Raw genomic sequence first — 25,254 nt, 5'->3', positions numbered from 1 at the left:
AATGAGATTATAGATCTAAAGCGATCAAATACAACGTCCCAGAATGTTCAATAACTAAAAGCCTCAATTGAATGAATTGGATAATCGGAATATATAATATGTATGCTTTCTGTAAATTCCATACACTTAAAACATAATAAACGTTGATGTCTTATCAACGTTTATTATGTTTTAAGTGTATGGAATTTACAGAAAGCATAAATATTATATGTATCCCTTATAAAATACAAAATATCTCCAAACATATTTAGGTTTACCAGCATATTGGACAATTGTCATATGTCTTTGTTATACATTTATCGCTGGACCTTAAGCAGTCATCCATCATCACCATCATCTTTTTTATACCATGTATACGTCAATACTGATTGCCATGTTTTTCTTAAAACTAGTTAAACTCCTGATCACTGAAAATTATCATTCAAAATTGATGTGTAATCTGATTTTATGATTTTTTTTACAATTGCTACTTTTTGCACAGTCGGGGCACTTAGCGAACTCCATAATATTATGGAATTGGCTAATTTAAACTGTATTATGAAAATCCATAATATTATGACATTAAATAATATTTCTATTAATATTAAGCGAGCCCATAATTTTGAAAATTATTGAATTACATAATAATGCATGAAAAAATGAAAACAATGTTTTGGGCACTGCTAATCAGTTCCGTAATTTATTCATTCTAAATTGCTACTTTTATGATCATCTATTGATTATAGCCATCCGACAATCGTCGCTTTTTCCACGTCTTACTTATACATGCATACGTCACACCTGTTTATCATTTTTTACAGAATTTTGAGCAAGAAAGACAACTCGTGTCGTCTTATATGCCATATTTGTGTTAAACTTGTTATCGTTCCTTCAACAATGAATTATAGGGGTAAATTCAGTAAATAAATATACGTCATCAGGGACCGCCCATTTGGGGGAGAGCTTTCTGTACAAAACTGAAGTCCTGTGCTCTTCTGATTGGTAGATAATGTTTGTAATAAATATTTTTTGATAGATGGATCAAAACTAGAGTTAAAAAAATGAAAAAATGAATGCTGAATGTACTAAATTTTTTTACTACAGGGTTGAAAAGTAATGGGGGTCAGTAAAGGAATTAAGTGCGAATCTACAGTGTTTGTAAACAAGGCCATGTGAATGCCCAAAAATGGCGCATGACCCTATGTTTTTATTGTTGCAAAAGATAGGGCTACATTTGTACTTTCATGAATGATATATGAAAGCTTCCAATTTCTAAAGGTAAATCAGGTATACATTTAATTCAAGACAAAGATTAGCATTAAAGTCAATGGGAGATTTTTTACTGAATTTACCCCTATAGGAAAATATGCACTCTGTCACTGTACTTGTTCAAGGCCACACAATAATCACAAAACTCATTTCCTGTAAATATTAATGCAATGGAAGCTTTTTGGAACCAGTTAAAGTTGTTTTTATACAAATTTCTATGTTTAACCGCGGCTATCCAGGATGCTCTGAGTGTACTGTGGGAGGAAGCATGGGGTATATGGTAAAAAATCAGTTTTGTGTCCAGATTGAAAGAAACAATAGAAAGTACACTTGAAAGTTATGATATTATTAAAAGGCATAAATATTCTCCCCATTTTAAATCACATTTTGCACATATTTCTCCTAATAATGTGTAAAATCATATGGAAAATCAGAATTACCTCCCTTTGACATAGTGTATTTTTTTTAGCTGTGTTCCCCATGTTAAGTTGTAGATCATGTTGTAAATAATCACTTATCAAGTATTTTAACACTCGAATAATCTGACCGTATGAAGATATTCATTTATTACATAATTCATTGCGTTTCTTTAAGTAAAAAAAAATACTAGACAACTTTTCATGATTATATACCCTTCATCTATAAAACTAGTGTTGAAATGTTTGTAATTGGATTGCTATGTTAAATAATTGCTTTTTAACATTCTAAATTGTTACTTTTATGTTCCAAATGCAAAGTTTGGTCATACCCAGTCTTATTTTTTTCATATTTGGCACTTTTTTCTACTTCAGTTTTGTCCGTCTAGTTTTGGCGAATAAACCATCCAGATGTTGGGGTAACAGGAATTTCTGCAGAGTGGTTGTCAATGACATTTTGTGAAATTTACAAGTAATTAAAACACAGATTTAGTAAAATGAAACATAATTGTTGTTTTTTATGGTATGAAACTGCTTAATAACCTTTGAAAAGTCTTTTTGTGGTCTTTTTCAGGGTATTTAATTAAAATCTTCCATATGAGGCAAAATTTAACTAAGAGTACATCAAGACTTTAGTTCCTAGATGTACTTGCAATACTGATCAAAGCAAACACAGAAAACAATTCATATTTATTAAGCATAGTAATTTACACCATTCTTTTAAAAACAGTCAATGTGCAAATTTATATACCAAATATACAATGGCCGCAGTATGGGCTGTAGTATAAATTTTTCTCTCTCTTTACAAGTTCAGCCTTTATGAATGTTGTATTGAAACTGGAACTTGAAAATTGGATACATTACATAACTAATACAACAAAAATAGGAAAAGAAGTTAAAAAGTCCCTTATAGGGGTAAATTCAGTAAATAAATATACGTCATCAGGGACCGCCCATTTGGGGGAGAGCTTTCTGTACAAAACTGAAGTCCTGTGCTCTTCTGATTGGTAGATAATGTTTGTAATAAATATTTTTTGATAGATGGATCAAAACTAGAGTTAAAAAAAAATGAAAAAAATGAATGCTGAATGTACTAAATTTTTTTACTACAGGGTTGAAAAGTAATGGGGGTCAGTAAAGGAATTAAGTGCGAATCTACAGTGTTTGTAAACAAGGCCATGTGAATGCCCAAAAATGGCGCATGACCCTATGTTTTTATTGTTGCAAAAGATAGGGCTACATTTGTACTTTCATGAATGATATATGAAAGCTTCCAATTTCTAAAGGTAAATCAGGTATAAATTTAATTCAAGACATAGATTAGCATTAAAGTCAATGGGAGATTTTTTACTGAATTTACCCCTATAGGAAAATATGCACTCTGTCACTGTACTTGTTCAAGGCCACACAATAATCACAAAACTCATTTCCTGTAAATATTAATGCAATGGAAGCTTTTCGGAACCAGTTAAAGTTGTTTTTATACAAATTTCTATGTATAACCGCGGCTATCCAGGATGCTCTGAGTGTACTGTGGGAGGAAGCATGGGGTATATGGTAAACAATCAGTTTTGTGTCCAGATTGAAAGAAACAATAGAATTTACACTTGAGAGATATGATATTATTAAAAGGCATAAATATTCTCCCCATTTTAAATCACATTTTGCACATATTTCTCCTAATAATGTGTAAAATCATATGGAAAATCAGAATTACCTCCCTTTGACATAGTGTATTTTTTTTAGCTGTGTTCCCCATGTTAAGTTGTAGATCATGTTGTAAATAATCACTTATCAAGTATTTTAACACTCGAATAATCTGACCGTATGAAGATATTTATTTATAAAATAATTCATTGCGTTTCTTTAAGTAAAAAAAAATACTAGACAACTTTTCATGATTATATACCCTTCATCTATAAAACTAGTGTTGAAATGTTTGTAATTGGATTGCTATGTTAAATAATTGCTTTTTAACATTCTAAATTGTTACTTTTATGTTCCAAATGCAAAGTTTGGTCATACCCAGTCTTATTTTTTTCATATTTGGCACTTTTTTCTACTTCAGTTTTGTCCGTCTAGTTTTGGCGAATAAACCATCCAGATGTTGGGGTAACAGGAATTTCTGCAGAGTGGTTGTCAATGACATTTTGTGAAATTTACAAGTAATTAAAACACAGATTTAGTAAAATGAAACATAATTGTTGTTTTTTATGGTATGAAACTGCTTAATAACCTTTGAAAAGTCTTTTTGTGGTCTTTTTCAGGGTATTTAATTAAAATCTTCCATATGAGGCAAAATTTAACTAAGAGTACATCAAGACTTTAGTTCCTAGATGTACTTGCAATACTGATCAAAGCAAACACAGAAAACAGTTCATATTTATTAAGCATAGTAATTTACACCATTCTTTTAAAAACAGTCAATGTGCAAATTTATATACCAAATATACATTGGCCGCAGTATGGGCTGTAGTATAAATTTTTCTCTCTCTTTACAAGTTCAGCCTTTATGAATGTTGTATTGAAACTGGAACTTGAAAATTGGATACATTACATAATTAATACAACAAAAATAGGAAAAGAAGTTAAAAAGTCCCTTATAGGGGTAAATTCAGTAAATAAATATACGTCATCAGGGACCGCCCATTTGGGGGAGAGCTTTCTGTACAAAACTGAAGTCCTGTGCTCTTCTGATTGGTAGATAATGTTTGTAATAAATATTTTTTGATAGATGGATCAAAACTAGAGTTAAAAAAAATGAAAAAAATGAATGCTGAATGTACTAAATTTTTTTACTACAGGGTTGAAAAGTAATGGGGGTCAGTAAAGGAATTAAGTGCGAATCTACAGTGTTTGTAAACAAGGCCATGTGAATGCCCAAAAATGGCGCATGACCCTATGTTTTTATTGTTGCAAAAGATAGGGCTACATTTGTACTTTCATGAATGATATATGAAAGCTTCCAATTTCTTAAGGTAAATCAGGTATAAATTTAATTCAAGACATAGATTAGCATTAAAGTCAATGGGAGATTTTTTACTGAATTTACCCCTATAGGAAAATATGCACTCTGTCACTGTACTTGTTCAAGGCCACACAATAATCACAAAACTCATTTCCTGTAAATATTAATGCAATGGAAGCTTTTTGGAACCAGTTAAAGTTGTTTTTATACAAATTTCTATGTATAACCGCGGCTATCCAGGATGCTCTGAGTGTACTGTGGGAGGAAGCATGGGGTATATGGTAAACAATCAGTTTTGTGTCCAGATTGAAAGAAACAATAGAAAGTACACTTGAAAGTTATGATATTATTAAAAGGCATAAATATTCTCCCCATTTTAAATCACATTTTGCACATATTTCTCCTAATAATGTGTAAAATCATATGGAAAATCAGAATTACCTCCCTTTGACATAGTGTATTTTTTTTAGCTGTGTTCCCCATGTTAAGTTGTAGATCATGTTGTAAATAATCACTTATCAAGTATTTTAACACTCGAATAATCTGACCGTATGAAGATATTCATTTATTACATAATTCATTGCGTTTCTTTAAGTAAAAAAAAATACTAGACAACTTTTCATGATTATATACCCTTCATCTATAAAACTAGTGTTGAAATGTTTGTAATTGGATTGCTATGTTAAATAATTGTTTTTTAACATTCTAAATTGTTACTTTTATGTTCCAAATGCAAAGTTTGGTCATACCCAGTCTTATTTTTTTCATATTTGGCACTTTTTTCTACTTCAGTTTTGTCCGTCTAGTTTTGGCGAATAAACCATCCAGATGTTGGGGTAACAGGAATTTCTGCAGAGTGGTTGTCAATGACATTTTGTGAAATTTACAAGTAATTAAAACACAGATTTAGTAAAATGAAACATAATTGTTGTTTTTTATGGTATGAAACTGCTTAATAACCTTTGAAAAGTCTTTTTGTGGTCTTTTTCAGGGTATTTAATTAAAATCTTCCATATGAGGCAAAATTTAACTAAGAGTACATCAAGACTTTAGTTCCTAGATGTACTTGCAATACTGATCAAAGCAAACACAGAAAACAATTCATATTTATTAAGCATAGTAATTTACACCATTCTTTTAAAAACAGTCAATGTGCAAATTTATATACCAAATATACAATGGCCGCAGTATGGGCTGTAGTATAAATTTTTCTCTCTCTTTACAAGTTCAGCCTTTATGAATGTTGTATTGAAACTGGAACTTGAAAATTGGATACATTACATAACTAATACAACAAAAATAGGAAAAGAAGTTAAAAAGTCCCTTATAGGGGTAAATTCAGTAAATAAATATACGTCATCAGGGACCGCCCATTTGGGGGAGAGCTTTCTGTACAAAACTGAAGTCCTGTGCTCTTCTGATTGGTAGATAATGTTTGTAATAAATATTTTTTGATAGATGGATCAAAACTAGAGTTAAAAAAAAATGAAAAAAATGAATGCTGAATGTACTAAATTTTTTTACTACAGGGTTGAAAAGTAATGGGGGTCAGTAAAGGAATTAAGTGCGAATCTACAGTGTTTGTAAACAAGGCCATGTGAATGCCCAAAAATGGCGCATGACCCTATGTTTTTATTGTTGCAAAAGATAGGGCTACATTTGTACTTTCATGAATGATATATGAAAGCTTCCAATTTCTAAAGGTAAATCAGGTATAAATTTAATTCAAGACATAGATTAGCATTAAAGTCAATGGGAGATTTTTTACTGAATTTACCCCTATAGGAAAATATGCACTCTGTCACTGTACTTGTTCAAGGCCACACAATAATCACAAAACTCATTTCCTGTAAATATTAATGCAATGGAAGCTTTTCGGAACCAGTTAAAGTTGTTTTTATACAAATTTCTATGTATAACCGCGGCTATCCAGGATGCTCTGAGTGTACTGTGGGAGGAAGCATGGGGTATATGGTAAACAATCAGTTTTGTGTCCAGATTGAAAGAAACAATAGAATTTACACTTGAGAGATATGATATTATTAAAAGGCATAAATATTCTCCCCATTTTAAATCACATTTTGCACATATTTCTCCTAATAATGTGTAAAATCATATGGAAAATCAGAATTACCTCCCTTTGACATAGTGTATTTTTTTTAGCTGTGTTCCCCATGTTAAGTTGTAGATCATGTTGTAAATAATCACTTATCAAGTATTTTAACACTCGAATAATCTGACCGTATGAAGATATTTATTTATAACATAATTCATTGCGTTTCTTTAAGTAAAAAAAAATACTAGACAACTTTTCATGATTATATACCCTTCATCTATAAAACTAGTGTTGAAATGTTTGTAATTGGATTGCTATGTTAAATAATTGCTTTTTAACATTCTAAATTGTTACTTTTATGTTCCAAATGCAAAGTTTGGTCATACCCAGTCTTATTTTTTTCATATTTGGCACTTTTTTCTACTTCAGTTTTGTCCGTCTAGTTTTGGCGAATAAACCATCCAGATGTTGGGGTAACAGGAATTTCTGCAGAGTGGTTGTCAATGACATTTTGTGAAATTTACAAGTAATTAAAACACAGATTTAGTAAAATGAAACATAATTGTTGTTTTTTATGGTATGAAACTGCTTAAAAAACCTTTGAAAAGTCTTTTTGTGGTCTTTTTCAGGGTATTTAATTTAAATCTTCCATATAAGGCAAAATTTAACTAAGAGTACATCAAGACTTTAGTTCCTAGATGTACTTGCAATACCGATCAAAGCAAACACAGAAAACAATTCATATTTATTAAGCATAGTATTTTACACCATTCTTTTAAAAACAGTCAATGTGCAAATTTATATACCAAATATACATTGGCCGCAGTATGGGCTGTAGTATAAATTTTTCTCCCTCTTTACAAGTTCAGCCTTTATGAATGTTGTATTGAAACTGGAACTTGAAAATTGGATACATTACATGATTAATACAACAAAAATAGGAAAAGAAGTTAAAAGTCCCTTATAGGAAAATATGCACTCTGTCACTCTACTTGTTCAAGGCCATACAATAATCACAAAACTGATTTCCTGTAAATATTAATGCAATGGAAGCTTTTTGGAACCAGTTAAAGTTGTTTTTATACAAATTTCTATGTTTAACTGCGGCTATCCAGAATGCTCTGAGTGTACTGTGGGAGGAAGCATGGGGTATATGGTAAAAAATCAGTTTTGTGTCCAGATTGAAAGAAACAATAGAAATTACACTTGAGAGTTATGATATTATTAAAAGGCATAAATATTCTCCCCATTTTAAATCACATTTTGCACATATTTCTCCTAATAATGTGTAAAATCATATGGAAAATCAGAATTACCTCCCTTTGACATAGTGTATTTTTTTTTAGCTGTGTTCCCCATGTTAAGATGTAGATCATGTTGAAAATAATCACTTATCAAGTATTTTAACACTCGAATAATCTGACCGTATGAAGATATTCATTTATTACATAATTGATTGCGTTTCTTTAAGTAAAAACAAATACTAGACAACTTTTCATGATTATATACCCTTCATCTATAAAACTAGTGTTGAAATGTTTGTAATAGGATTGCTATGTTAAATAATTGCTTTTTAACATTCTAAATTGTTACTTTTATGTTCCAAAGTTTGGAAAGTCAATGGGAGATTTTTTACTGAATTTACCCCTATAAATCGACTTGTAGAAAATAATTGTAAAAAAATAAGTGTGTCAGCCTCGTTTACAATACATTAGTGTTTTTAGGGAGGAGGGGTTATAAAAAAGTAGTACATTTCTTTCAGTGTTCTTTTTAAATTGTAAATAGCTATATAAACATCATCTATAAAACACATTACTTTCGCATGCTTCTATGTCTTGATTTTGACGAAATTTAATTAATGGTCAAATTCACAATTACGATTAGCCAAAGTAATAATTTGTTCATAACATGGAATTGTCATTGTTTCAATTCAGTTTATGTTGCACACATGCGATCTATTTTCTAATTCAAACGTGTCAATGTTACTATTTTTGTTTGTGTATATCGGGCAAAGTAGATAATTTGATAGATCATTCCTTAAGTCCTATCACTAATTCATAATGTACCTTTCCAAGTCCTTTGAACTTAAAGTTTTCTTTGCAAATGTAATCTCTTTGTTGACTTACATGTATATAAACAATTATGTTTCATCTTTAGATCAGAAACTCTAAATCGAGACATCGAGACAGAAATTAAAAAAAAAATCACTGTTGGTTTAAAAATAACCTTAAAACTAAAGCAAGTAGAAATAAAATATAAATATTGATGTATTACCAATAAATATGTATTTCGACGACGGCCAATGTTTGATAATAGATAAACCTGAGTATTGATAACTATGATTTTTTTCCTCTACACAAATCGTCGGAAAACAAAATTTAGTTATGTTGATTTACGAGAACCACAAACTTAATTAATGTACAATTATACAACAGAAAAAAAGATGTAAAGATTAAAATATTTCAGTGTGAAGTAAGGTCATATAATACTATATTACAATGTAATTAGTTTTAGCAGTATGTAGAATTGATAAGAAACAGCTGACATAATTTACGTTTGATATGAAAATTTATACGCATAACAGAATGAACTAATAATTTTAATTTCTTGTTAAAATAAATGCACAACGTAGTTTTATATCTGAGTGCAACTTGTCAATATAAGTTTGAATTGTGCATGATGATTTAATTCAATTTAAAAACATGTATAATAGATTTCTAATTTTTTTGTTTATAACCTGTTTACTTTTAATAAAATATTTTTATTTTTATTTTATCAATTTAAATTTATGCATGGACTTCCTTTGCATAGCATTATATCAAATAGTTTGTAAGACAAAAGATAATACAGAATAAAATATATAAATACACTAAATATTTACATTATAGAGGTCTGAACACCCAAAGAGAAAAGAAGTGTCAATTAGTACATGTTAATCGCAATTCATTGAATGATAAATCTGTTGATTCATCCGATAGAATATAGTATAAAAGCTACGAAAAATATTGCATAAAAGTCTGACATTTGTTCTATTATCTTAGCTCATATTCTAAAACGAAACTGTGGGGGAAACACCTGTATTCCTTATTTTCCGAATTAGGAAGTATTCTTTCAAAGTTTTTAAAATTAAACCAACAAATCAAGATATACTGTACAGTTTATTGCATCTTTTTAAAATCTCCAATGTATTGTTACGCCAAGAAAAATGAACACACTGTTAAAGTTCAAACTCATGGCCCTTATTTAAAGTATTTTTTGTAAGCAGAGTACTATGTCTACAACTTTATATATGTAATGAGGGTACCGCCTCGTTGGTGATAGCGCGCTCACCTGGAGTGCGGGAAGTAGATGTTTGATCCCGGTCGGATCAGACGTAAGACTTGAAATAGTGTATGTCCTCTTTCTCCTTCTCAACAGAAGATTGAGAGTAATGACTGATTGCTCCGGATTCAGAATAATGTGTCCGGGTAGGACAACATTTCTTATTGCAGACTGCTACTTTGTGAACTAGCACGACTGAAATCCTGTTCCTCGTGTCAGTCTAGTACAAAGCCGGGTTCATATGACATTATTGTGTTCTTGTCCTGTATATTTATTTGACCTGACACTGGACGTGAAACAGTCATACATCAATATCACCATCAACTGCTATCAAGGGAAATGTCTTTCTCCAGTTAAAGTTTAAACGAGTGAATTTATATATGGTATATGACGTTCTGTTGGATTGATCTACAGTATTCCCCCTTTAAACCAATACAATCTGCACCTTTATAACATCAACTTCCATATATGAATGTTACTACCAAAGTATACATACATGTCGCGCTCACAAAATACTAAAAATATCCAACCCGAGTCTGTGAAAGTCACCTATCATCTACAACATACCACAATTCAAAACCATACTCTTTCGATGCGCTTTTCGATTCTATCACATAAGTTCGTTAATATCAAAGCTGATCAACGCACCGATTCGTTCATTCAAAAGAGGCAGAAAATACAAAAGGGACAAACAAAAATCATCCAAGAAAAGTTGACAATACAGTAAAAAAGCTCGAAAAAAGACCAAAAACATTACAAAAGTCTACAAAACACTTCTAAGAAATCTACCGTATAAAGACTGAGCAACTCGAGTCCCATTAACAACTGGATATGTCAACATGTACTCACCTGAAACTGTACATTGTATAAAAACAATACTTACATCTCTACATACTTGATTAATAACTGGATTAAAAAGCCACAGAAACGAACCAAAAAGCAGACGATTTAGACACCATTCAACCTCTGGTTCATGGACATCTTTGAAAAACTAAAGCTAATGAACGAAGCGTTATAAAGAAGGCTTATTCTCTTTGGGAAAGTGCAAGACAACGTATTTTTCCCGAAAGCTGCATACCAACCGTATGTACAAGACAATCCATGCACTTAAATTACCCCATAATCAATATTATGGTATCCCATAATCTAAGATATATTATGAGAATCAATAATATTATAAGATAAGATAGTCTACCAATCTTCACTAAAACTGATATTCTGTACTCTGAGGTTGGCTGGGAATCTTTATATGAAAGACGAAGAAGAAGAAAATTACAGATGTTTTATAATATAAATAAAAAACATGCACCTGAGTACCTGTGTAATCTTGTCCCCCCATGTATACAAAGTACAACCAACTATCCGTTGCGAAACGGTCAAAATATCATTGTTCCATTTTGTAGACTTTCCCTTACCACTGAATCTTTTATTCCATCCACAATACGAGAATGGAATAAGCTTGACTTAAAAATTCAAAACACCGACTCTATATCTAACTTTAAGAGAGAATTGAAAAATGAAAGTGTTCAGAATAGAGTTGCGCCGTATTATATGTACGGTCCGAGGAAACTGAATATTATTTTAACTCAATTGCGATGTTCCGCTTCATTTTTAAACTCTGACCTTTTCAAAGCTAACATTATACTGGATCCTTCGTGTCAGTGTGGGTTGATATTGAGGATGTTCATCATTTTCTTTTAGTTTGCCCAAAATACAAGTTACATGTAGAGAAATTTTACTTAACAATCTTTATTGGCTTACTGAAAACTTTATTATTGATACTAAACTATTAACTTGCGGAGACCTTGAACTTTCGAATGAACAAAATCTCCTAATTTTCAAATATGTTCAAGATTTTATTAAAAGGTCTAACAGATTTCTAGTACCTTCATAAAATATTATTGCTACCGGCACGGATGATCATCACCATCAAACCTAAGTCATCATCACAGAAAATATAATTTGCTTCTTTTTCTTTTCCTCCTTTTCCATTCTTTCTTCTTTTTATTTATAGTTCGTATAATATTTAATGATATTGTTCGCTTTACATGCATGCTCATAATGTTATTATTGTATATATATTTGTATTGTAATATGGAGAAGACTTCATAAGTATGATTTACTTGTGTCTCATCTATTTTGCTGATATTTAGCAAATAAAATATGTTTAAACTAAACCAAGATAGCGTAATATGTGAATTAATATTATGCAATCACATAATTTTGGAAACGCATAATAATGCATGAAATATAAAAATCGAACACGTCGTGATAACGATTTTATTGGAATATATTTTTGTTTGGGTAGTAGAATTGTCTTTGGTTTTCTATGTTGTGTAAACTACAAACTGAAAATTTTCGGGTTTTGTTTACATTTCTATCCTTTCGGCAGGCATACCTTTCATTTTTGTTTCATAAGATAAACACCGGCGATTTTTTGTAAAACATTTGTATTATCTTCTTTACTGTAACATAAATAGAGAATATTATAGGGTTTTTCAATATCACATCTGTATCAACCCGAGACACCAATATAATCCAAAGAGCTCTGCTCGAGGGATTATATTGGTTGAGGGTTGATACGGTGTGTGATATTGAAATAGCCATATCATATACACTTTATTATATATCTCAAGTAGATGTTTTTTTCATGTGACGTGACATCATACAGATTATCACTCATTCTCAATTTAGGGTCGCAATTCTATGTACCGCAGTGTAAAAGACATATTCAACCACAGACTTGTACATTTCTATATATAGTCGGATAGGGGATACCGGTGCGGAGATAGAAATAATTGTTTTCCACATGTAACTCTCACAATTTAAACAAAATCCAGCTTTATGAACGTCAAAAACAGTATTTACGTTACTGTCCACGGCAAGGTATCAAATTATTAAAATCTCAGTCTCGTGTTATTTGAGTTATTTGTGCACAAAAAATTCTGCAGTTATTTGAAGAATTATCATACTTTTCAACTGATACTTGTAAAATGCATACACATAACACATTTTAAAAATCAGATTGAAACGAACTCTAAATTTCCAGTGTCACCAAGTCCAAACTATTTGAATTAATGTGTTTCTTAAACGACGTTAGCACTGCATTAAATGTAGTTATAGTAAACAAAACCTATTTGTTTTATTCCTTAGACACATTGTTTTAGCTGACAAATATCAAATATAGCAAAATTGTTCTGTTCACATTGATTTTGCATTTTTTTCCATACCAAGGATCATGGTTATAAAAACAGGGGATATTTACGTGTTGCACGACACAACAATAACACATAACTCAAATGTCAACAGCTCTTAGTTATTGGAGAGGTGGAAGTATATGTACAATTTTGACATCTGTACTGTCTTCTACATAAACAGTTAGTATTAACAACGAATTACTATCTAGCCAAAAATATTTACGTTACGGATATTTACGATACAAAATATACCTTTGGAACGGACCCAGGTACTGATCATCATTTTAGCACTTTTCAAAAACAGCGTCTATGACGTCATTGTTTAACACGTTGTTTACAAGATTTCATGGCGTTACATATCCATACATTACAGTAGAGAGATAAAAGCAAATAGAAGAGCAAGGTAACTATGACGATGTTTGATATATATGTTTTCTTACGTTTTGAAATAAACTGATGAAGTAGAAGTTTAATTGTATTCCATGCTTAGTTCTTGTCATTTTCAAATACACTTTTTGTACTGATCATTTACACAAGTTAATTGAATGGGGAAAGTATTTACGTTACGATTGGGTAACGTAAATATTTTACTAACTATAACTGAATTAGAGAGTGAATACAATAAAAAAAAAGTTGTCTTTGTGATTTTAAAGTTGGTTTATAGATATATGATGCTAGTTTCAGTGGTTAAAATTCATAGAAATGAATGTTTTTCTACTGTAGCTGCATTAAAAAGATGCGTAGTAATGCTAGAATTGTCGTGGAATTTCACCATTAATTAAGCAATCAAATCAATAAAACGTGCTAAAAATGCATCTCAACATTTATATTATGCTATATCAAGATAACAAAATGAACAAAAAACAATACATACAAGTTTACCAATTACTACAACTAATCTGCCTTTGGGTCTAATTGTAACGTAAATATCAAAATTTTATTATTGCTTAAAGGTAAATTTTTTATTACATTATTATAACATACATTATGTTTACCTAACTAGACTTCTTATTATTCCTATCTTCGTTCAAAACAAAGTGTTTGCTAATATAGTTCATATTTTGATATCACTAAATTAACATAAAACTGGAACATTATAGTTCAGTTTGATGCAACATGTACTCCTTTTTCAGGTATACATGGCTAAGTCACGAAGTCAAATCCAAAAAGAGTACAGAGAGAGAAAGAAATTGAAAGAGGGAAAGAATTATTTAAAGAAAGAATCAGCCAGGGTGATTAAATACTATGTTCCAGCAGCTGAATTGCCAACTAAGGAAAGAAAAAAAAGAAACGAAAGAGCAAAAGTCCACAACCAAACACATAGACGCAAAAGAAATGCAGCAGCAATGGTTTTGAATGAATCTGTTACAGAAAGCAGTGGTTATGAAAGTATAGGTAGCCCATTGGTGGTAAAGTTGCCACTTGTTGGAAGGAGGAAAGGAGGAAAAAAGAAAAATACAAGAGCTTTAGCTAGAGCCCATGGTGCAATGAAGCGTTTGAAAGTAGAAAAGGAAAAGCTTCTGAAAAAATTAAAAGCAAAGTCCAGACAACTGAAAAGGCTCAGCACTAAGATTAATTCCGGAACTAGAAGGCCATTTGAACCTTGTACACCTAACAGCAAAACTGAATTAGAACTGAGAGAATTAAATTTGACACCCAGAAGAAGAGAGAGGGTAAAGCGAAAGTTAATGTTGAAGAATGTGGTGTTGCACGAAATTTCAGAAGCAAGAGCTTCAACTTCGTCCATGTATGAGAGACAGTCCATAGCTAGACTAGTGTCTGGAAAGTTGTCAAAGAAATACAGACTCAATCTTGCTATAAGTAAAGGAACTGGTATATGTAGAAAGACTTTGACAAAAGTGTCCACAAAGCGGGTAAGACCAGACAGACGTATTTGTGCAGTCAAACAGCTTGCTTTAGATGTTGAAGATTTCATGAGCAGAGAAGATAATAGTCGCATGCAACCAGGAAAGGGGGATGCAATTAAGATTCGAAGGGAGAAAAGAAGCAAACAATTATTCTAACAAATTATCTTGCTGATCTACATAAGAAATTTTCTGCAGAAAACCCTCAAGTGAAAATTTCGTTGGCAACCTTTTGTCGTTTACGTCCACGCCATATCTTAACAGCAAAGTTCATATCCCGAACATCCTGCCTATGTATAAAACATCAGAATATGGCCCTCAAGTGTCAGACACTTAAGAAATACAACATTTTCGTAAGAGAAAATCCTGAACACTTAATAGGTCAAAGTCTTGAAATAGAGCGTTCTATGGACCAGCTGCTAGAAAATCGAGTGGCTTATCGAGTATGGAAACAAGTCGCTGTTGAAGATAAAAAGAAAATGAAGATTATAGAAAATACAGTAGAGAAGAATGAATTTATAGAGATGATGAAAGTTGAAATGAATCAGTTTGCAAGTCACGTTGACAGAGTACGGTGTCAATATAGAGAAATCAAAACACTTAAAGATAGCCTTAAAGAGAAAGAAATTTTAGTCCAAATGGACTTTGCAGAGAACTATTCGTGTAAGTCTCTTGCAGAGGTACAGAGTGCCTATTGGAACCAGACCCCAGTCACCATACACCCAGTAGTTGTTTATTTCCGTGGCCAATCAAAATTAGAACACAAAAGCATCGCAATAATTTCTGATGAACTTTCTCATTGTACCAGTACAGTGTGCACATTTCTTGATTCTTTAGTTCCAGTCTTGAAGGAAATCTGTCCAAATGTCGAGTTTGTCCACTACTGGACGGATAGTCCATCAAGCCAATACCGCAATAAAACCATTTTTGACCTCGTTGCAAATCATTCATCAGTTTATGGAATTCAGGCCCGTTAGAATTATTTTGAGGCTGGGCATGGCAAGGGACCTTGCGACGGTCTTGGTGGAACAATCAAAAGAATGGCTGACGAAGCAGTGAAGAGAGGAGCAGTTGTTATTCAAGATCCAAAAGAATTTTTTGATTGGTCTATAACTTCAAACATGAAAGAAGTGAAGTTTTTGTTTGTAAAAAAAGAAGATTGCAAGAAGAAGCTCGACCAACTAAATAAACTAAAGCTGAAGCCAATTAAAGGAACAATGAAGTTTCATGCTGTAGCCTATGACTTACAGACGGCCGAACTTTGCACCAGAGAAACATCATGCTACTGTGACACATGCTTGAAAGGGAAATTCTGTGAATCCTGGAATAGACAGACATATGAAGGTAACACAAATCATAACAGTCACACAGAAGAAACAGTCACACAAAACGAATTGCAAGAAAGTAATGAGATCCAAAATGAAGATTATCATGAAATAATAATAGTAGAAGTGTCAGTGGATGACTTTATTGCATGTGTTTATGAAGGTCAGTGGTACATCGGGAAAATTTTAGATATGGACGACGAAGATGTACAGGTTACCTTTCTCGAAAGAGCGAAAGCTATGTTTAGGTGGCCAACTTCACCTGACACGATATGGTGCAAAAAATCAGACGTCTTCTATAAACTTGATCATCTAGAGCCTTCCGGCAAGAGCAAACGCTTTTGGAAAATAAGCCCAGAGGACAGAACTAGAATTGAGAACAACTTTGAAGCTCATGAAATGAACACAAATAAATAAAACATATTTGTTGAATTGTTTAACATGTTTGATGCATAATCTTTGCATTTTGATATTTACGTTACCAATTAAAAATTTGAAATTTTTGTCTCTTATTTGATGGTAGACAAATGTCTGAGTTGATAAATTCGTTGTACATTCATTAAAAAAACTTTCAATGTTTAAAGTCAGAATTTCGGATTAAAATTTTATAAGTTAGATTATTGATATTTACGTTACCTTTACACAGGTCTATGAAAAGTTTAAAATATCTACCATGCCAACATTTCTTTGGGAAAACCTTTTTCATATTTCATTGCAATTATTCAAAAAAAGGTATCAGCCATAAATTGTTTGCTTACAATGCATTGAACAGAGAAAAAAATAAATCAAAGAAAGTGATTTTATAGAGTAAAAGGAACAGTTACAGTTTAAAAACGGACCCAGTTTTGATTTGGCTGATTCGGTCATATGAATTTCGGACCATGGTAATCAGAAGTGAATTTGAAAGTCAAAACTGTTGTTCTATTTAGACAACTCAATATTTTGAAGTATATTGATGAGCATTGGCTTTATTTAATATGTTTAATACAGTCAGTTGCAGATCACGTAAATATTTTGTCAAAATTTGGACATTAAAGGCGCCAAAACTAAGAGCTGGTAATTTTTTTATCCATGTTTGTGAGTAGAAAAGAATAGCAGTTTTGATTAACAGGTTTATTTAGGTATAATGTATGAAAGGTTTTAATGTAATTTTGTAACCTTTATTATAATTGATTTAAGCATATGCCTTAGCCACCGTAACTTGAGAATGAGTGAAATAGGTTTGATTCAGCCTTTGCAACGGTGACTGATGTCGATGACGTGACGTCATACAGATTAAGGGTGTGATAAAGCCATTGCAACCGTGATTGATATCGATATCATCACGGATGGTTGATACAGCATGATTGCCATTGATTGTATTACACATACAATATACATGTATTTACAACTAAGTATATAATAAGTATGTTTTAAATTTGTGTAACAATTCTTTGAAAATAAACCATTTAAATACGTCATTGTCTTTACTTTTGATAAAAAAAGTCTTCTTTTACTGTATATTTATCTAATTAAAAAATCATTTGGAAATTTTTCATAACTTAATGAGAGGCAAAGAATACCAAAGGGACATTAAAGCTCATAAGCCGAAAATAAACTGACAACGAAATGGCTAAAAAGAAAAAAAAACACACAAACTTAAAACAGTATACAAAACAGAACATAGAAAACCAAAGACAATTTTCGAATATCTATCAAAATGAAAATATATTACAATAAGATCTTTATCACGATGTGTTCGATTTTCATATTTCATGCATTACTATGCATTTCCAAAATTATTAATTCACATATGATGCTATCTTATAATATTATTGATTCTCATAATACAACTTTTATTAAGGGATACAGTAATTTAAGTGCATGGATTATCTTGTACATTGGTACAAATAATCTTCCTTAATATTAAGGACACATGTAATTCTAAAAACACGGGTACACGTACTTGTTTTAAAATATGAATCAAAATCAAATGAATATAATTACAAGGTCAAGCAGATACAACATATCAATTCGCAATAACTACATGTATTTATACTCTACTCTACCGCATGTCAACATTCACGTACTTTTTTATTCACTTTAGGGTGGCCTTCGATACTTTGTCACACCAAACAGCATCTTATATTAATTGTAACAGTCAATCCGAATGTGTGCTACAGTTCATTAAAACAAATAACCTATAATTACTCATCAACAACGACTTACCATCTAAAAACTTATTACATATGAGATAAGATGTAAGAATTTACGGTTTCAAGACAACATAAATACTACGAATATATGTAAATAGCAACCACCGACCGTGCAAGGGCTGTATAGCCAGTCAAGGTCGTTAAAAACTTCCATTTGTTGTGAATAGCAACCATTTCTAGTTCAAAATCCTATGGCATAGTTATTTAAACAACATGCTTTTTATTATAAAAGAAAATAGCAATTATGGGCGCAAATATATTCTGGTTGATATTCGCATTTGTTATGCTGATATGTTCGATCGTACTCAAACTTGTACGGTGTTTCTGTCGTGGTCTGGCTTAAACCTGAACATTATTACGGTTGTGTTCCATTGGTGGCTATGCAAAGGATTATGTTTTCGTTTTTGTGTTGATCATATTCATGCATATTATATTTCAACTTTGCAGAGAGTACTGATACAATCTGTCTATTCTATGACTTGTCCTAGATATGTGAAAATGTGTTAAACATTTACGATTTTTTTCTGTAGGACCATCCTTTGATTCAAAATCTGCCTGAAGCCAGTTTTAATACAAACCCCAAATTTCATCTTAAAATTGAGGAGCACAATTTATTGGTGTTAATTAATCCATTCAACCATGGAAGTAATATTGATTCAAAATGTTACTCTACAATATCGGGTATTTATCGTGTATGAAGAATCTTCTATAAAAGTTTCCTGAAATTCATTGATGGTTTGAGTTTGTTAACTTTAACCCTAGGCTGTATCTAAATGTTTTTTTTTTAACAAAAATAAGTTTAATCATTAGTAAAATACAGAAAAAAGTAAAAAAACAAAACAAAACAAAAAAATACATTTGGTATTGGTTGGTCAAGAGGAAACTTCTGCCCGTGCTCTTTCTTTTCTAAAAAGTTATTGATGTCTTGAAACTTTAACTCAAGACTATATCTTAATATTTAATTTCAAAAATGCCATTTCAATCAGTAAAGTAAAAAAAATGAAACAGATATTTTTAAATTTTACTGTTGATCTTTAAGAAGCTACTTATGTCATTCCTTTGGCTTCGGTGACCAAGTGGTTTAAGTAGTCGAACTACTGTATCACTAGCCTGTCAACACTGAGGTTGTGAGTTCGAATCCCGCACGACTCTAATAATAATTGACTAGGATTGTCAGTTTTCCTACGGTCGATGGTTCTCTCCGGCTTCCCCCACATATAAAAACTGATCGCCAAGATATAGCACTTGCTGAAAGTGGCGTTAAACACCAATCAATCAATCAATCAATATATCATTCAATGATGCCTCTACAAAGATATTGATTTCTAAAAAAAACATCAGACTGTATTTTTAAATAAACACATCATATATAACAGGTTTACAATTGTGTACGCCAGACGCTCGAATCAAATGAGTTAAAAGGCCAAATAAAGTACGAAGTTGAAGAGCACTCTGACAAAAATTCCAAAAGGTTTTGCCAAATAAAACTAAGGTAGTCTGTTCCTGAAATAAAAAATCCTTATTATTTCGATAAATTCCAAGTTTTATAAACAATGTTAGTGCACATAAAAAAAAATTAGTCCATATATCTGTAAAATATTGAAAAAAGAAAACAAAAACTCTGGATGCTGTCATTGTATAGAAGGACCGTTTGTCATTTAAGCAAAATGTCAGGAAGACTTATCAAAGTTCACTTATTGATGTTTAAAAATAAAATAACCAAAGAATGAATCTAAATATTGATACGAGAGAGAAGAATTGCTATGTCAAGCTGCGACTTTTGTAGCAGGCTAGACAAAAAGTAAATTGTACAACAGAATATATTAAGAATGTCAGATTTTTTTTGAATTTTTAATTACTTTATAAATTTTTAAAACTCATGTCGGATTTTAGACATCATTGTTTAGAGAATAAATTTTCAAAGTATGCACTTGATACGAGAACATTGTATTCGATATCTGCTTATTATAATAAGTTTCATTCCAGTACACAATACAAATATTTTTGAACATTATGTTATTATGTTAATTCTTAAAAATCAGTCATATCTTATTCATATTTATCTTACTTATCTTAGATATATGATTTTATATTTTATATAAAAAATAAAATACTAGACACAAACACTTGTTTTTTTAAATTTCACATTGCATTGTATTAATTTTTAAAAAGGGGGCATCTGGGCATCTTGTGCATGTAAATTCAAAAGACAGTAGACAGTGTGTCACTGATTCTGATAACCATCTATTTATGTGTAACCACGGAAGTATTATATTGATATGATACTTCCATGGTGTAACAGTATTTTTACACTCCATGGTACACAGTTGGTCATTACTGGTCAGTCATCTACAATATTGTGGTAATCAGACAATTTCCTGCTGTGAAGACAAATAAACAAGCGTTTGAATAAATGATGTATCAATATGCTGTTAATTGGTTAATGTTCTGCCTATTTAGCTGAAGAAACCCAAAATGTGGTGTTTGTCCTATAACTTGTTTATATCATGGAAGTATTATATTGTAAGTGACGATAGTTTATTAACATAGAAAACCTAGTAAAAAACTGTCAACTGCCAAATATTGGCATGGTCGTTAAATGTCATATCCTTGACATTTATGTATACATCCGGTTACTTCGGTAAATTCCGTAATTACGAGTATCCAGAAAACGTTGTTGAACCCATGCATCGATACGACTAATTGAAAGATGTCAAGTTAATTAACAGATACTTAACGATTTTACGGCATCGCACTATAAACGTTTGAAATCGGTTTGTTGGAGTTCCTGTCAATATTATACTTCCATGTTTATATTAACTTTCATATAGTTCTCTGTTTAAATATAATTATCGTCCAGGATTTTCTGATTCGAACAAAAGTCATTTTAAATTTGCACTTGAGATTATAGTGCATAGTTTGAACTTTAATACATTCTTGAAATATATGTTAGAGGTGTCATCGTGTCTCGTTTGTATTGATTTATTTAATACAGGTCGATGTCGTTTTGGAAAAGATTGAATAATAACTTGTTTTTATTTCAAAGACCAAAATGAAAGATGTGTGTGTGTAAGAAAATAAAATATAGATCCTGCTGACGACCTCATATACTTTATTGATATTTTTCATATACGTCAGGAAAGTTGCCGCGTTTAAAAAAGAATGACATATACCAGAGTAATTATTTGGTATCTATTTTTGAATCACAAAAACAGTTTAATAATGGTGTCAAATGGTTCATACATCTGTCAAATCCAATGTATCTGTGTTTTGTCTCAAATGAGCCCACGCAGAAAGAGTTGTGTGTGTGATTTTCACGATTTGCGTTTCTTTTAAATGCTACATATTGTTTTTTCTCATCTGTTCTATTAGACACTGCCCAGTATATATGGATATTGATATGTTTTAAATAAACATTAAAATTAAAATTTCAGTACACGTGTCGTTTTCTATCTATGTACCATAATACTTGTGTTTCTGGATTTACCAACATTGCGTTCACTTGACTAATATTAGACACTCCACTTCGACATCCTTCATGCCTTTTTTTTCAAAGTGCTGTGCCATTTTATTAAGATGTGGCAATTTTTGAATACCGTTTGGATCCCGGTCGACCATTTTTGCAATACTAATGTATTTGAATTATTCTCGTCCTCAATATACATGAAATATTTGCCACTGGAACAATCACCAATTAATCAGTTTCATTTAGGTATCTATGTAGTTTTAAGTCTCCGATGGTTATTTGTCTCGTCGTATTCAACATGTGTAAACCATTATAGGTCAAAGTACGGTCTTCAACACGGAGCCTTGGCTCACACCGAACAGTACTATAAAGGGCCCCAAAAATTACTAGTGTAAAACCATTCAAACGGGAAAACCAACGTTCTAATCTATATAAAAAACGAGAAACGAGAAACACTAATGAACCACATCAACAAACGACAACTACTGAACATCAGATTCCTGACTTAGGACAGGTGCAAACAAAATACGTTTTAATGGTACCAAACGTTCACCCTCTTTCTGAAACAATAGTGTTACATCACAACATAGAAAGTTTATTATTTAATACATGCTTGAAATCAAGAAGAAGATGCGAAACTGCGATTAGTTGAAACCACCATACTCTCAGATCTGTACTTTGTGTCTTTTGTTGTTAAGGATGTATAAATACCCTGTCACGTCCGGTCTGTGTTTTTGTTCGATGTTTTTTTTTTCTGTTTGTATCGATCTAATGAGTTAAGTTGTATAGTTTAACTGTAACACCACTGTCCCAGGTAAAGGAAAAGGGGAAAGGGGGGGGGGGTGGGGGAGGGGGCTCACAAACATGTTTAACCCTGTCACATTCTGTATGTGCCTGAAGTTCAGGGGTTGTCAACAGTTCATGTATGTCATATTTGTTTTTTTGTATTGTTATGAATTAGGCCGATTAAATTGTTTCATATTTTTCATGTCGAGGCCTTTAAAAGCCGACTATATATATATATATATACGGTATGGATTTTTCTCATGGTTGAAGGTCGTACGGTTGCCTCGAATTGCTAACATCCACTTTATTTGAACTTGGTTGGAAAGTTGTCTTATTGGCAATAATACCACATCTCCTTATTTTTTTAATAATAGAAAAGAAAGGAAATTGGGATATCCATGATCCATGACACAAAACCAGTATATATACTCTGCAAAAAAAGAAACGCATAATAGATTTTTAAGAATTTAAATACATGTATTTTGAATGGAAATTTTACAATTACTAGATAAAATATTCACTCAGAACGTGTTTGATTGAGAAGAGGACATTCAAATCCTTCGAGATTGATGATTAAAAGTCAATTCATCACAAGTAGAGTGACTTCCGGTGCAATTAAAGTTAGTACCGTGTATGACCACCTCTCTTTGCTAAGGCTGGATTACGCATCTCCTCGGCATGATTGCTATCAATGTTCTGATGTTGTTGCGTGGAATTGCTCGCCATTCCTGTTGCAACATTTGTCGGATCTGATCAAAGGGTCTGAGGAGGAGGTTGACGCACATGTTTATCCAGTTGGTTCCATATATATGCTCAATAGGATTCAAGTCCGAAGGCCAAGGTAGCACATTGATGTTATTCTGCTCAAGGTAGTCCTTGTTAAACGCGCTGTGTGAGGCCTAGCATTGTCCTGCTGGAATAAATCCCTCTGTCGGTCAATAACATGCATAAGGTGAGGTTGGGGAATATCGTCTCTGTACCTTTGAGCCGTTAAATTACCCGGAACATGTACCAATTCCGTTTCAAGGTCATAAGAGATAGCCGCTCCTATCATGATACTTCCTCCACCGAAGCTGTCCACTTCTTGGACACACAAGGAAGCAAAACGTTCATTCATGCGCCGGTAGACACGAGTTATTCCATCACGTTTCTGAAGCATAAACATGGATTAATCACTGAACCAGATTCTGAGCCAGTTGAGGAATGTCCGGCCCCTCAATCTGTTGCATTATCGGACTCTATTCTGTGTAACGGCCTCAAAACGAGTCCAAAATACGGCCTCCTGGGTCTAATGTCATGTGTCTATTGCGGACTGTTTGTGAGCTGATTCTTCTCACTCCTGGTATCCCAACTGTAGTGGCTGTTGCGGCAACGGTTCGATTTCGTAGATGAAAAACCCGGATGTAGCGATCTTGCCCAGGAGTTGTTAATCGAGGTCGTCCACTCCTCGGGCGGTCATTAGTACAGCCAGTCTGCTGGTACCTGTTCCAAAGTCGCAAAATTGTGCCCTGGTTAATATTTTCAGTTCTTGCTACTTCACTTTGAGACACTCCGGCCTGGAGACGGCCGATGACGATATTTTGAATAGCAGGGTCCAACCTTGGCATGGCCGCGTTTTAACGTTGTGATGAATTAAATCTTCAAAACGCGTAAAAGTGTAACAGTTGATTTGACCACAAAATTCTCGTGAAAAACGTTAGCAAAAGGACAAGGTACGATAAGCATCAGAGAACGGCACCCAATTTTGTTCAAATTAAAAGTGACGTGCCATAAACTATAATGCTATATTTTTAAATTTTAAAACCTATATTTTTGTAAACATCAATAGATTTGTGAATTTCCGCTGATATTATTCATGCTTTGTTGCTGTTAACACCTCAAGATTCGCGAAAAGGGCAGAAAAATGGCAGTTTCCAAACCTTTTTCTGCATTTTAAACTATGAGCGTACCTACGGCCCACGATCATATTTATACATGACATTCCTTGAATATAAATGTTGATGCAGTTCAAATATATTAGTGGGCCGTAGGTACGGACCGGAAATGATTTCCGGTATTTACTGGATCCGACGGCAGACTTTTCTTCGTGCTATAATTGCTAGTTTCTTTATGACGTAAATTTTACATCTACGAAAAAGGAACACAGGATATTCCTGTATTTATTATTGTATGAATTTAAAGTGAGATTTTAGCAAACCGTCGAGTTTTGACACAGAATCAGAAGGAACTGTGACAAACTTCAGAGAAATTTTGGGAATGTAAATGAAACCAAAGTTATTTAATAACTGGTTCATACTCAAGCAGTTCCTATTTGACTAAATTTCAATATTTAAAACACTGTGACACAGACGTTAATCGTGGATTGACATGTCGAAGCATAAAAACATCTTTTGTAACGTAAAAAATGCAGA

At 32.3% G+C, this 25,254-nt stretch overlaps 1 long non-coding RNA gene across 1 annotated transcript; it reads left to right on the top strand.

Annotated features, from left to right (window-relative positions):
* Positions 1 to 1,822: 1,822 nt before the first annotated feature.
* LOC127729714 (uncharacterized) lies at positions 1,823 to 7,312 on the top strand. The gene is made up of 4 exons (XR_007994807.1): positions 1,823 to 2,136; positions 3,733 to 3,829; positions 5,425 to 5,521; positions 7,118 to 7,312. It is a non-coding gene; the product is annotated as an uncharacterized LOC127729714 (long non-coding RNA).
* The last annotated feature ends 17,942 nt before the right edge of the window (positions 7,313 to 25,254 follow it).

The sequence above is a fragment of the Mytilus californianus genome, unplaced genomic scaffold (assembly GCF_021869535.1).
Source record: "Mytilus californianus isolate M0D057914Y unplaced genomic scaffold, xbMytCali1.0.p SCAF_2, whole genome shotgun sequence".
NCBI lineage: Eukaryota > Metazoa > Mollusca > Bivalvia > Mytilida > Mytilidae > Mytilus > Mytilus californianus.
Note: the sequence above shows the minus strand (reverse complement) of the source record. Positions and strands in the feature narration are given on the sequence as shown.